This window comes from Micrasema longulum, unplaced genomic scaffold (genome assembly GCF_059751315.1).
Source record: "Micrasema longulum isolate JH-2025_06_02 unplaced genomic scaffold, ASM5975131v1 h1tg001345l, whole genome shotgun sequence".
Classification (NCBI taxonomy): domain Eukaryota; kingdom Metazoa; phylum Arthropoda; class Insecta; order Trichoptera; family Brachycentridae; genus Micrasema; species Micrasema longulum.
The window spans coordinates 693,881-709,671 of NW_028278531.1; the positions used below are offsets into that span (position 1 = coordinate 693,881).

Genomic DNA, 15,791 nt, shown 5'->3' on the forward strand with positions numbered 1-15,791 from the left:
GATAAAGGTTTCAGCTCTTTTACTTCACAAAAGTCAACAGATGGAAGAGTTGAGGAAATGTGGATGTTCAAACGTAGGCAGAATGGTAAATGTTACACAGTGTGCAAAGTGGCCACTTAAACCAGCCAATGACAGGTCATTAACCCTGTAAATGCCTAGACTTCCATATTCCCTTCTCAAAAATGTTTTCCCTCTCTGTTGGAATAAATTTAAATATGAATAACTCCCTAGGGAGGAAATCCAGCCAGTCTGCAAGCATTTGGACATACTCAAACATTGTTGATTAAGGATTCTTGTCTATGGATGCGAATTATAACACCTTACTTGGGTCCAAAACAGCAAAGTACAGAGTTTTGAGATTTTTTTTTAAGAAAGAATCTTGGGTGTGTAGTAGCTTAAATTGATAACTGTTTTTAAGATGGCGAAGCGGGTGGCTGGGCCATATACCTAAATTACTTCCTTAACCTTAACCCATTAAGTCATAATTAAGAAAAACAAATGCATATAATTATTTTATTAACTATATCCTCAGACTCACACTCCACAGTCCGATACGCCCTTGTTAGTGCCAGCAGAGAAACCTTTTATATATATATATATATATATATATATAGTTGGATAATTTATAAAGCGCCATTTTTGTGAAAATCACCTCAAGGGCGCTGTACAATTAATAAATATCCCAGTACGTCTTGCAGCTATAGAGCGCATGGACGGTTGGGATTCTAGTTCCTCGTTTTCAATTAAGATCAATCAAAAATTATAATAGATAGGAGCTAGATTACAGGACGTCTTGCAGCTACAGAGCGCATAGACAGTTAGAAATTCAGCCCCCATTTACACATTTTAAAAATTGACAAATAAATTTAGTGTATTACAAAATAATAATAATATGAATAGTAAAAAGGAGTAAGATTACAACACGCCTTGCTGCTACTAAGCGCATAGACGATTGGAATTCTAGACCCCGTTTACAAAATTAAGGTATTTTAAAGTTGATATATTAAAGCTAGATAACCAATCATCGTGCAGCTACAAAGCGCATGGATGAGAGGAATTCCAGCAAAGTTAAAACAATATCAATAAATTTATAAAAAATAGAGTATAGTAGTAAATTGGTCAAGTGTTCATACCAAGAAGTAAGCAATAAAAAACTAAATAAATCAAACACTGTTTCAACTCCATGGTTAACAAAGGGAGATAGATGTCCGAAGAGAAGCTTTTGTAGACAGTAGGTAGATATCGTCGCCATGTGGCCCGCTGGCTAGTAGATAGTTTCTGGAAACGCACGTGTGTAGTACTATTATGCCTGGTCCACTAAGGAGTGCAAGTCTGGCCACCCCCGCATCCAAACAATGCACCTATACCGGCAGGGCTATTCTGAACCGCTCTAGCGGCCAAAGAAAACATTTTAATGTAGTATTCTGTATGTAAATACGCGAGATAAACGCTTTTCTACGGCAGCGAAAGCGTTTGGAATCACCCTTGGGTCGAATACCTATAAAATATACTAGTGTCAAACCACCCCTAAAGCCAATATTCCACGTTCATCAGAAAACAATTTCAGGACCTCAAGCTTTTTTCCACTCGATTTCCCTTTATAGGAAATTCGTCCATATTGATTAAAAAAATATATTGATATCATGAAACGTTTTAAGACGAATATTTCTTAAAGTAGGTTCGGTTGGGTACTCCAAACACAACGCCGCTTCCGCGTGTGTGTGTGACTCACAATAAAATATAATACAGTGTGGTTTTATTCGTCTAAGTGTGTGTGCCCCCCTCTACATACCGACACTTTAATTCCCCTGTATCTACGTTGAGGTAGGCTGTTGTACAAGCCTATTTGTCAAATACTCAGTTAACTAAAACATAAGAATATCTGTAAGAAAATTACCTTAATCAAATTCCAATTTCCGCTTAAACCTGCGTTGATTCTACTATTTTCTAATTCTAGACACTCGGTTAACTTTAACTCAAATTCAACAGTTCGGAGGTTCTTAGCTTTTACGGCTGGTTTAAAGTTAGTCTTGTTGTGAACAACGGGGCTTTGTCGTGACCGCTTCGGGCTACAACACACGGTGAGACTGTGATCGGTGGGCGAATTTTATAATCAGGTCTGTCTGATATTTCAAATGCGAGTTGGTATTTATTTGAAATGCATTTTACTTATTCATACACTTTTGTTGCAACGTAAATAGTTTTTTTTAAAAATTAAAGTTATTTTGTTGATAATCTGAAAGTCAATAACCATATATGGAATTTAAGTAGTTTACATGTTGATTTAAAAAAAGCGTTATTTTTTATAAAAAAAATCAATCTTAATTTGTTGCAACGGAGAAGGATTTTTTTTTGCGAAGGGAAAAATGGAAGTTTAGGCATTTACAGGGGTTATAACATGCCATTGGCTGGTTTCAGTGGCCACTTTACACACTCTGTAAGATTCACTATTCTGTTTGAGCAAAAACTCAGTATATATATGTAATTAAAATCTGTCTACTCTTACTCAATTTTACTTGTAAATTTTTTTTTGATTCTGAAACATCCACTAAAATTTTGCTTATTTGAGTAAAATTAAAACTTTTCAAAATATGTACAATTGTATGTAAATACGTAATACAATCGTATGAAAATAAAGTTCTAAATAATTTTTAGTGATTTATGAAAATGATTATTCTTAATGATACGTAAAAGAGTAATTAAATGACTTTGCAAAATACATAATAATAAGATAATTTTCTTAATATTGAAATCTTATAAGATTCTTTTGGGATTCTAGTGGAATTGATTTAAAATTGAACCTATTAATAATACGATTTTGTTGAATAAAATTTTTGAAATGTATCAACCGCATCATTTTTAATGTCTTTGAACAGTTATGTATATGTAATTAAGTAAGGTAAAATTCATATGTAGGTAACGCTGCTCTAGCCATAGAACGCTTGATATTATAATTAAATGTAATTCAGGAGCACCTTGAGAGTGCACTGCGCCCGCGAGCTATAGAGCCTCACCGTGTAAGCCAGCCTTGTACCCGCCTCGGTACAGAGAAGAAAAAAGAAAAACTTATAGGTTATGTGAAATGTCTTCGGCAGTTTACCGTTGCGCGGCGCAGCTGACTGACGCATGCGCGGCGCTGTCACATTTGGCGGGCACGCGAATTACATACAATCCCGCCACAATAAAATTCCATTTTAAAAATTAAAATCACAGCGAAACGTGGCGCCGAATCGCCTCGCGCACGTATCCACGGACAAAATAAAAGAGACGAGTGACGTTTTGCCGAAAATCCTGTGATTTCCGGGAGCAGGTACTAGGATATTGTGACAGTGAGAAAATTTCGATTTCAACTTTGTTTTTAGTGTATTTCGCTTTGTAACAATACTGTGTTTATTCAAACTGTCGATTATTCAAACAAAACAGTTGTTTTTATACACCAATCCCTAAAAAGACGAGGAAATTTCAGTTTTTCATACTATTATTACTGTTTCTAAGTGTATAATCGATATTATCTTGTGTCGGATCGTGGGAAAACTCAAAATTTTAATTGGGACATGATTACGCTTGTCCTACAGTATAGTGAAGTGGTGGTATAAATGCTTTAATTTAAGTGTTCGGTGCTTTTTGGACTAAAATGTAAACAAAGAGGTGAGTTAAAAATAACACTATATATACGCTTTCAAATTTATTTTATTTTATTAGGTAATTCAACAAAGATACATACTAGAAAACATACAATTTGAAAGCATTCGTCGATACAATTTTACATGCATATATATCTTCAATTATAGAAATACACAAAACATATTTATTTATAAAGATTTAATACATATTTTTAAATATATTTTTTTAATACAGGATACAATGCAATAAAAAATAAGTTTTACGTGTATACTTATCAAATAAGATTTATTCCAAATAGATTATTGGCAAAAGCTGAAAGAGTATCATGAAAAAAGTCAATGTTATTGTTTCGGCAGTATATATTATATTCCCGACACATGCGGGCCATAGGTGTGTGGTTTGTAGCATTATTTGAAAACTAAGGCAGTTTAAATATTTTATGTACCTTATATTTTTCGTAGGTGTAGGTGATTTTGGTATATTTTAAAAATTTATAAAAATCATAATAAAAGCTTTACTCTTATTATTGATGGTTTAGTGATCCCTAAAATTAGTAATAAATATGACACTAGAAGATTTAATTATACCGTACCCTACATTTTTAATTTAATTCTTACTGACCTAAGATTTAATAAAACATGTAATAAAAAAAAATAGAAATTGGCTTCTTAATCAAAAGATTTTATATTGATGCATAAATAATGTGTTCAAATTTGATTTATAATAAATATTTTTATTCTTATTTTTTTTATTTTGTTGATTGAGCGGATACAGTCTAACTACTGCTTCTTATTTTGACCATAATTGTTTATGTAAATATATTGATTTTTAAGTAGGATTATTAATTTTATAGGTTAACTTCACCAACAAGCCCCAAAAAGTGGCTTGGTGATGTTTTTGTATTTATTAAAAAAAATATTGATGATGGGTTAGTCAGAATACTTGAAACAAGTAATGTTATTATAGTAGACTCTTATCTAGTAAAAATTACAAAGTGTTTTATGTGAAATAAATTAAAAATAAATTAAATGCAGAAACAGTAAATAAAATAACTTTGTTGTTTTTTATTATAATAAAAAAAATATAAAACTACTTTGTTTTTACCGACCGGTTTCAACGCTCCACAAGCTTCTTTATCAAGGTATAGTTAACTAATTAATTATATCCTATTTTATTTTAACAGTGATGACTAAATACTATTTACATATGGAGCTAACGAGTCAAGTCTTTTTGTCATGTTGTTCTTTTAAAGATGGGAAGTGTGATGGATCCGATTTTTAAAACTAAAACTCTTCAGGCACAAATAATAAGTATTTTGGCGGATTTATTGCTGAAAGCAATATCTTCCAGCCAATTAAAAAACAGACTGAACTGGTAAAAAAGAAAATAAATATCAAAAGATACGTAATGAAAAAACTAGTTTAAATTAAGTTGATTTACCTATATCGGCTGGAATGAGAAGGAATTTATTTTTATCTATTGCTATATTTTATCTTTAAATAAAACACATCTAACACATACAGCGCCGCTGAGAATCAGTCTATCTGACCTGTTTAGCAGTGCCGATGTACTAAATACATAGTATATAAATATTATTGTTTGGCTTTAAAAATATGTTTACATTGTACTTTTTGAAATTGTCTTTTTGATAAATGTATATCTTATAAGTCAAATTAAGATAAGATTGTATGAGTATACTTTTTCTGTAAAAGTGTGTTTATATTAAAGTATGAGGAATATGGAATCAGGTAATGAGTTTGGAAGGAGAGAGAAAGAGAAACCGAGGAACCTAGGAAAGAAAATAATATTTATTTATAGAATGAGCATGGAATTTAAATTTCAAAAGTATAAATATTTAAATGATTAAGGTAATTCAAGAGTTAGAAATGATACATTTGCCAGGTAAATATCTATGCGACCCTGGGTGCAACGTGAAACAGTGTGTGTTCGAAAATTGCAATTGTATGCGTTAGTAGTCTGGAATCATTTTGACGAAATTTATTTTCGCACGCCCGGGCGATGTCCCCTTAAAAAAACAAAAGAATAGAAAAAAATAATATGCATATATTGTCAGACTACGCCGGCTAACGAGTATGGAGAAATTGATATGTTTCGTTTTCCATTGTCCGGTTTTAGGTTAGAAATTCTTACGGCGTGGCGATAAAATCAAAATAGCATACATTATTCGAACGCTGGAAAAATCACGGTTCTTTTATATTTTATTTACCTACACTTAAATAATACCTATTGTTTACTTATTTTTTGTATTTTACAAAGGGCAGATTTTTTATTATTATTATTATTATGGATAACTTAAATAGCGCCGTTTTCGTAACAAAATACCTCAAGGGCGCTTTACATAGTAATTCTTTTAAATTTGTAATTTAATTAAAATAATTTATTTTGTTGTCACATGCTACGGATTTATTCAAATGATTTAGAGAACAAGTGGGTTTTAAGTTTTTTCCGAAACATCACTTCACTTTCACAGCCTCACACCTCTGCTGGGAGAGCATTCCATGCCATAGGGCCTGCGACCGCAAATGCGCGTTCACTAAATTTAGTGCGCTGTTTGCGTAGAGGTAAAATAACTTTTCCTCTCGCCGTAGACATAGCTGATCTAAGCGTTAGACGCCTGTCAGCTAGTTCATCTGGAATGCATAGTTCCCTTAGATATTCTGGAGCAGAGTTGTGCAGTGACTTATACATGAGCCAACAGAGTTTGTATTCCATCCTCTGTGGTAAACGTAACCAGTGTTATTCCCGAAGTAGTGGAGTGATATGACTGAACTTAGAGATTCCGAAAATAAGTCTCGCTGCGGCATTCAATACAGATTGTAGGCGAGTCATTTTGTTCATTGGTAGACCTGCATAGATACCATTACAATAATCGACTCTAGACACTACAAACGCATTTATTAATTGACGGGCGGCATCAACCGGCAAATTTTTGCGTATGCATTTAATTTGTCTCAGCTGGTAGAAGCAGATGTCAGTTAAGTACTGACAAAAACCGATCATTTAATATGAATGAAAAACAATGTTGGCTATTTATACTGAGAAGGTTCTGCTGAGCGGGTTGAAAACTTTAAAATAAATTTAAACATGAATAACTCCCTTGGGAGGAAATCCAGCCAGTCTGCAAGCATTTGGACATACTCAAACATTGTTGTATACATTGTTTATTATATTTTTTGTGTCATGTAAATGAGATTTTTTCTTTAAATACCAAGTAAAGATATATTTATTATCTTTATAATTATTTAGTAATATATAACTCCCCTAGGGATGAAATCTAGTTTTTTGTCTACAGGTATTTTTGACAAACTTAAAATATTGTTATTTAAACGGTCCAAGATAAAGTATAAAAATTGTTTTCAGGCGGTGCCTAGTAAGTGAAATAATTCAGTCAGATGAATCTCTTCACAACAATAAAGGTTTCAGCTCTTAAACTTCATTAAAATGAACAGATGGAAGATTAAAGAAGTTCAGTGCTACGGGAATTGGATATAAAAATTGTTTTCTGACACGTGATAAAACTAAGAGCGTTTAATTTTATTGCATATAAATGATTTCAATAAAAATAAACTACTTTAACTACGTCACAAGTTCTTCCTAATCAACAGATGTTAGAGTGTTGAGATAGATTTCCAATTTACGGGAAGTCAACTCACCAATCAGTGGAACTAACCGATGAAGACTTCATGGGCGGAGTAATTTCAAAATTAAAATTTAAAACTATAAAAAATCATCGACATATAAATATAATTTTAAAACAACTGACTTAGTTTGATAGTCTATTGAAAAATGTAAAAAACCTCCGAACTTAACTTAACGAAGAAATATGAATGATCAAGCTTGAGCAAAATGGTGAATTTTTTGCTGTGTGAAAAGTGACTATTTAAACCCGCCAATGACAGATAGATCATAAATCCTATAAATGGTGCATAGGACATTGCATTAGTACACAAATCGCAGTCGCATCTTGATCATTTTTGTTATATGAAGGTAAGATGATCAGTCTTACGTTTCAGGTGCCAGTCTAGGGACAAGCAAAGGCAAGCATTCAAGAAAAAAGCGGTGTTGTCACTCGCACTCGCAATGACACACTCGCAATGACACACTTGCCATGTCCGCCTAGATTATGCCATCATAATTATACCTTTTGTAAATTTAAATAGATTTCAAGATTTTTAGATGAAGTTTTATGATACATATACTCATTAATGCTAATCTGTTAGCGCTTCCATAAGCCTGTTGATTGGCTTTTTAAAAAAACCCTGTCGGAAATCGAAATCGAGACCTCTTGTGTGGTAAGTAAATGTGCTGGCTACTACACCACGAGGCCGACATGTCTAGACTTCTATATTCCTTTTCCAAAATGCTCCGTATCTTTATCGTAATGTGTCAATTTTCACTCAAGTGTTTAAAGTTTATTTCTTTAGAAACTAGATCAGGCACGTGGTTTTTTATAACGGCATACTTTATCATAAATTTTAAATTAACTATTCATGAATTATGCCAAGCCGCCTACACGTATAAACCAACTAATTATTAATTTTTACTTGCTTTATATAATTAACGATTATGAGTTTAATTCGCCGATTATTATGTAGATTTATTCATATTATTAGTTTACAAGTTACTAGGAATATGTTGAATGTAAGTTATTAGGGAGTTTGGTTTTATGACCAGCCGAGTTTAAGAGAACAGACGCCGCAGCAAGCGTCTTAAGAGGAAACGCGGTTTTAATTTTCTTCATACAAACGTATTCCTGTATTTTCTACCTGGATTATGGCACAAGAGTGGTGATTTTTTGACACACAATACATATTTTACTATTAGAGTGTCTCTAAAGTATGTGAATGTGATGCTTTACATCATAAAATGAGCAATGTTTGATTATATCAAAATGTTTGCAGACTGGCTGGATTTCCTCCCTAGGGAGTTGTTCATATTTAAATTTATTTTAACAGAGAGGGAAAACATTTTTGAGAAGGTTATATGGAAGTCTAGGCATTTACATAGCTTATGACTTAGTATGTAGTTTGATGTTAAGATTGCATTGCATTGGTAAGGGCAAATAATGTATAAACATTTTTTTTTCTTTTACATTTTCGAACAATGGTATTTATTAATACGCCTTATATGTTTTTATATATATTTGCAATACATTCAATTGCAGCAGAGAAACATTAGTTTATGAATGAAGTAAAAAGTAAGAATAACATAAGAAAGACTGAAAGAAACAATAACAAGTTACAAATATATATGTCGATATATGTAACTTGTTATTTTAACATATTACAACAATGATTAAGTTCATTAAAGAAAAGGTGAAATGGAAGTCTAGGCATTTACATAGCTTATGACCTGTCATTGGCTGGTTTAAGTGGCCGCTTTACACACTGTGTAACATTCACCATTTTGCCCATGTTTGAACATCCATATTTCCTCAACTCTTCCATCTGTTTTTTGTTTTTGTTTTTTGTTCGACTTGGCCAGTTTATGCTCACGATATGTTCTATAATTATCAAAGAACATCAATTAATTAATTAGTGACGTAATTGATACTCTATTTAAACAAATAAAAATGCAATTATTATCGTATCCCATCTTTCGCAATATTTTCTTATTTATAACTACCTCAAACAAGTAACTAACCAAAAGAACCGGTTTTCCAACAATGAACGGGTAATTATAATCACTGACTGCATTTGGAAATATTGAATGGTTACAAAGAAAACCAGGCTTTATCGAAAAATTGAAAATGAGTTCACTTTTTGAGACCATGTGTGGTGTTAGTCGTGGTGGTATTTGAAGAGAGCTGATTTTTTCCTTCCACTGCCACGCTGACAGTTGACGTTTGCTCATTCCGATTTTTGTTTGCATTCTAAAGTCTATATTATTTATTATTAAAAAACTTTATAATGGAAAGATTTTAATTTTTTAAATATTTTTATATATATTTGGACCCCTGTATTTAGTAGCCTTACGTGTCATGTAAAAAGCTAAGGTACTCGAAAAAAAACGTTTTTGTTTGTCTTGGAAATGGGATCTTCGATCACTGATTTTGGTTTATTACCTTTATGATTCCCATCACCATTGTTGCAAAGTTCAAGAACAATGACGCGTGATAACTACTTTTAACTACAGTGTGAATATCTGTTAAGGATATTCCATCTTTCCTGCATTCTGTTTCAAGATTATGGCGTTGTAAACTAAAAAATGGGTACTGAAATAACAGATGTTCGATACTCGGTGAATAAATATCATCGCTTGGACAATAGTCATCATTCCCTAATTTAAACCTATATAGATACTTCTCATAGCTTCGTGTCCGGTAAAAAATTGGGTCGTTTCAAAAGTACTTTGGCGATGACGACGGAAGTTTGCTGCATCAGCCAGCGTTGGGAAAAACATTTAGTGATTTGACCTGTAGAAGAAGCGCGGTAATGATCCTCTCAACGCTGCTGCGTATTTTGTTTTATACAGCGTTTGGCAAAGCTAAGGGGAAATTCTGAGAAGAAAGGTGCCGTTCTTTTACAAGTTGCGCCTCTTGCTCGTTTGTCCTCTTTCTCATTTCCTACGATACCAGCATGTTCTCTTATCCAGCATATTTGAATGATCATCCCTCTTATTTTTAGATGCTTAATTTTACTCTGAATATCTACAATTAATAGATTTACCGACCAAGTATCAGTTATAGCTTGAACGCCCGAACGACAATCTGATAATATTTTTGCAATAACCCACCTCTCTAGTGGCTTTTTTAATAACCATTCGAGAGCTTCTCAGCTTGAAAAACTGAGCAGAAATTATCTTATTTAAATGTTCTGCCTAGTAATTCTTTATCACTCTCAAAATTGAAAGATTGTAGCATGCAGCGTTTCTAACCTCCTTTAAGAAAAAATCGTCAAAATCTGATAAAAAAACTCAGTGGGGGACTCGGGAGTGGCCAACGTTATCAGCCGCAAGAATAAAAGAATTATCATCCCCTTAGAAAGACCCAAAAGCACGGTACGGGGCAAGGGGGGAGGGTGGCCAGAGATCAGAGATTTAACGATTGCCCAAAATTTCATAGATAAAACAATTTCTTCGATCATTTATTATTATACGGCACGAATGAGTTTCAATAGAAAATACGTTACATATAAATAAAAAATAATTTTAAAACATGAATATACAGGATGTTCTTTAAACCCTGTCACATCCAAAACCACGATGATCAGTATGGGCAAGAAGACATATTAGCATATTTAAAAAAATATTTAAAACAATTTTTTTTTAAAATAAATATTTAAAATAACAAATGGTTGCTAACTTCTGCAGGGGAGAAGTGAGGGGAGCGCGGTGCAGTATCAGACTTCCCCCTTCTCCCTCCTCTTGCCATTTGCTTTTTTTGAAATGTAATTTTTTTAAATCTTATTCATTTAAAAAAAATATTTTAATGTGCCAATATGTCTTCTTGCTCATACTGATCATCGTGGTTTCGGATTTTACAGGGTTTAATGAACACCCTGTATAGCAAAAATTAAAAATTCGATAAAAAATATATACTCGTATAAAAAAGTTGGTATGTTGTGTACATAAAATAAGCTACTCGTAACAGTAGTTCGTTAGAATAAATGGCTTTTGCAAATGAATCGTCCGTATAGATGTATAGAACATCATAACACAGAACATCAGAACACAGGCGGCCTCCGTGGTGTAGTGGTCAAGACGCTTGACTCATGCACGGAAGGTTCCGGGTTCGATTCCCGGTGAGAACACGGAAAATAAAAATGTGATTTTTCTCAAGCCTGGGATGTAATTCACCACTGTAATTGGGCCTCCTGGCCTGTTGTGGTGCTAAAATAAATAAATAAATAAAGCATTTATAGAGGCATGATTAGAGAGTAATATATCGGTCATTCATTCCTTAGTCTGAATTCATATTTACATTTATTAATAATTATCTATTTTTTTTAAATGTAGGCATAAATTAAATTCTTACTGAAAGTCAATATAAAAACAACACAGAGAGGCAGTCAAGTTAAAAAATTCAAACATTCAAAAAATGATCATGATTAAATGAAATAAATTAACAATTCTACAAATAAAATAATATTGTCACTTTCATACATTGTTGTCTTCCGCGTAATAACCGAATCCATAAAAAAACCTTATTCTGACGTACGCATTTTATGTGAGTTTTGAATTTATTATCAGTCACTTTATTTTGTTCTGGGTTTTACGGCTAAAACATAAAAATCCAAACAAAAAATCCAACGTTCAGTTATTAAAAAACAAAAAATATTATATTTAAATTTAAAAAAAAAAAAATTTTTTGTTTGTTAAATTTATTTTTATCATTATTTTTTTTTGCATTTAACAATAGGTATACATAAGTTACAAATACAAAAAAAAACTTTTACATAAATACAAAAAAAAGCTACTGTATCTAACACGTCTATATTACCTCCTCGCAAATGTTCTTCGTCTCTGTTGTAATATGTTAACAAATACAAATACAAGGCGTCTCACGCTTAGATCAGCTACGTCTACGGCGAGAGGAAAAGTTATTATACCTCTACGCAAACAGCGCACTAAATTTGGTGAACGCGCATTTGCGGTCGCAGGCCCTATGGCATGGAATGCCCTCCCAGCAGAGGTGCGAGGCTGTGAAAGTGAAGTGATGTTTCGGAAAAAACTTAAAACCCACTTGTTCTCTAAATCATTTGAATAAATCCGTAGCACGTGACAACAAAATAAATTATTTTAATTAAATTACAAATTTAAAAGCTTCAATTAAATTAACTTAACAATAGAATCACCATGTAAAGCGCCCTTGAGGTATTTTATTACGAAAATGGCGCTATATAAGTTATCCATAATTAATTAATAATTAAACTGTCAATTGCTGCTCCAACTGGCTCCTTTCCACTTTTAAAAGCAACTTTTGTATGAATTTTAAATTTGTTTTTAGCTACGCGTAATTTATTTAGTGGGAGCATATTGCATACATGAAGGTGCTACTTGCAAACCCGGCAAAATCCAAAATCTAAAAAAGTGAGATATTAATTGAAACTTATTCGGAATACAATTTTTTACAATAATTATAACATTGTCAGTTAAAAATACGGCTTTATTTGTAAGAAATTGAGTTTTAAATTATCGGGTTTGTTGCAAATATGGCAACCTCTACTTGAGTATTACAAAGTTGGAATGTATAAAATTGAATTTATTATTTCACTACTGTTTCTTGACATAATCATGCTTATGTCATCACTGTTTACGTATAATGTATTTACTAATTACAATAAAAAAATAAAGTTTAAAAAAAAAATCAGTGATTTGCTCAAAATAAAGGAAGATGGATTTTGTCGGGTTCGCAAATAGTACCCTTACATGAGGGCATATAAAAACTTAATCCTTTGGACAAAATAAGTTTTCACCGGTTTTTTTTCCGGGTTTCAATGAAACATCAGATAATGGACTGTATTGAACGTTGTTTCAAATGACAAAAATAACGTCCTTAATACTTTTAAAAATTGCACCGTACTGTGCAAGTCTAGCTCGACATAGAAGCTGGTGTAAGAAATAGGATGTCGGGCCACTTTTGACATAGGTAGATAAGGGATAAATCTTTGATTTTTACTCAATCTCATTATTATTTATTTATTTATTATACATACGGTCTAAGCCAATTACAACGTTGTATGCAAGAACAGCGATTTGCTAATGAATGTTGATAAATCGAAAGTAATGGTTTTTGAAAAATATGTAAATATAACTAAATGTGCGATCAGTGTGCAACTTTTTTTTTAAGCAGGTCGACTACCGGTTAAACATTGACTTCACTAACCATGCTGAAAGTATGCAGTACCATGGAATAAACTCTTTTAAAAAATCAAAGAATATTGTTAGACCAGTTATTTTTATACAAATTAATAAATAATAAAATTGATTCTCTTAACCTACTTGAAAGACTTTCATTCCGTGTACCATCTAGACCGACAAGACTAAGTCTTATGTTTTACACAGAAAAAGGCGTCAACAAACTATTTGAAACAATCTAAAATACCTAGAATATGCGACCAATATAACAATAGATTTACCGCGGCTGATATTTTTTAGATAAATAAATATAACTGAATGTAAGATCAGTGTGAACAGAGATATTCTGAATTAGGTAGAAGAATTTGTGTATCTGAGAAGTATGTTTACTAGGGATGGAAAGACTGAGAAATATATTGAATGGAGGATGAGTGCCGGGAACAGGGTGAACTGAAATCTACCTTGGCAGACAAATGTTTGTCGCAAGAGGGAAAACTAGCGATTCACAATGGAGTTCTAGTGCCAACTCTAATGTATAGGAGCAAAGTATGCAATTGGAAAAATAATGATGAAAGCAGGTTGAATGTTGTTGACATGCGATCTTTCAGGCAAATGTGTGGTAAACCGATGCATGATAGGTGCACAAATGTAGAGATCCGTGAACTATGTAAAGCTGAGATATGCATTATCGACAGAATCAAGAAAGGGGTGCTGCGTTGGTTTGGACATGTAGAGCGAATGAACAGCGGAAGAACGGCTCAAAGAATCTACGATGCGAATGTTGACGGAGACAGAAAACGAGGAAGACCGAGAAAGACATGGCACGATCAAGTCCATCAAATACTTGAAGATGAACATGTCAAGAAAAGGAATAATCGGCGTGCGTAGATGAATGATTTTTTTTTCGCCATGTATTAAATTAACATCAAACAGCAACCTCGTGTCTTTCCTGTCGATCTCTAACTGGGGTAGGAGCTCCAACCCTCAGCAACCTAAATCCTTAATATGTACAAGAAACTGCGTTTATGTAGGTAGGTAGATATACTTAAATCAATGTTTGTACGATTAAGGTATTTTAATTCTAAATTTAAACATAATTTTACGACCGACCTTATAAAATAATTGCACAATTGACCTAACATTACTAAAAATAACACAATTTTACATGTTTTAAGTACGTTTTGATTTAAAATTTCAACGCTGATATTAGTAATTACAGCGTAATAAGGAAATCGATTGAGACCTCCAATCAAATGTTAGTTCTAATATTGTAATATATAATTTAAATAATTTGTTTAAATATACAAGTTACCCTTAAAGTAAAGCATATACATATTTCTATTTCGTCAGATTTCAAAAATAATTCATAGGACCAATTTTTATTTTATCAATTAATATATTTTCATAGATGGTACATGTTTTTTTTATTCTAATACAAATCTACTTTTATACATTTAGTTAATGTTATAACTGTAACTCTCCAAAAGAAGAGACTAGCTCTTGCGCTTGGAGAGTGACCTAAACTGTTATAGGTATTAACCACATAACCGAGTATCGCACGCAACTACACTGGCTCAGTATCAGGCATAGAAGAAACATTCACATTCTATCACTTCTTCACAATATTTTAAATAATCCCACTTCACCTGTTTATCTGAGAGAGCTCATCCAACCTCTTTCACAACACGGACTATCTCTTCGTTCTAGTAATGAGAAAACCTTTGTAATACCCTGTCATCGCTCTAATTTTCTTGCCTCCTCTTTCACAGTAGTAGCCGCTCGATTGTGGAATAATCTGCCCACTTATGTTAGAGACGCCCCTTTTTTTATTTACATTTAAGTCAAGATTAAAATGTCACTATCCAAATATTTCAATTGTTCCTTTATCCTTCTTCTTTCCTTCCCATCCCCTCTCCTCTCTTCATTGTAAAGTGTTATTTTTTTTTTTTAAATATATTAATTTTTGTTAATCTTTGCTTTTAATTTTTGAATAAAATTGTAAGATTCAATATGTCCATGTATTTATAATTTTCTCAAACTGAACGGTTTGGGTAGGTAGGAAGAAATTGCCTTAAGGCAATATGCCCGCCCTTATATGTATATGTATATAAAGTGGCAAATAAATAAATATTTATTTATTAGAATTTATGTAATTTTTAATAACGAGTAAATAAGAAAAAAAACTAACTTATCTTTAAATATAAAACTCTACTGTACGTGTGATGTCAATGAACCCTTTCTTAACGGCTTAACCGATTTACGTGCGGTTTTCAGCAAAATGTAGATCTTTGCTTTGCGTGTGTTCGTAGACATTAAAATTTTCAATCGAATAAATAAAAAAAAAAGTT

General features: G+C 32.5%; 1 protein-coding gene across 2 annotated transcripts in view; it reads left to right on the forward strand.

Annotated features, from left to right (window-relative positions):
• The first annotated feature begins 3,093 nt into the window (after window positions 1-3,093).
• LOC148275765 (uncharacterized) overlaps window positions 3,094-15,791 on the forward strand; it is a 330,688-nt gene continuing 317,990 nt past the window's right edge. For both annotated transcript variants that reach the window (XM_088235244.1, XM_088235246.1), the window contains exon 1: window positions 3,094-3,648. The gene's annotated coding sequence lies outside the window, so the exon portion shown is untranslated. The remainder of the gene's footprint in view (window positions 3,649-15,791) is intronic.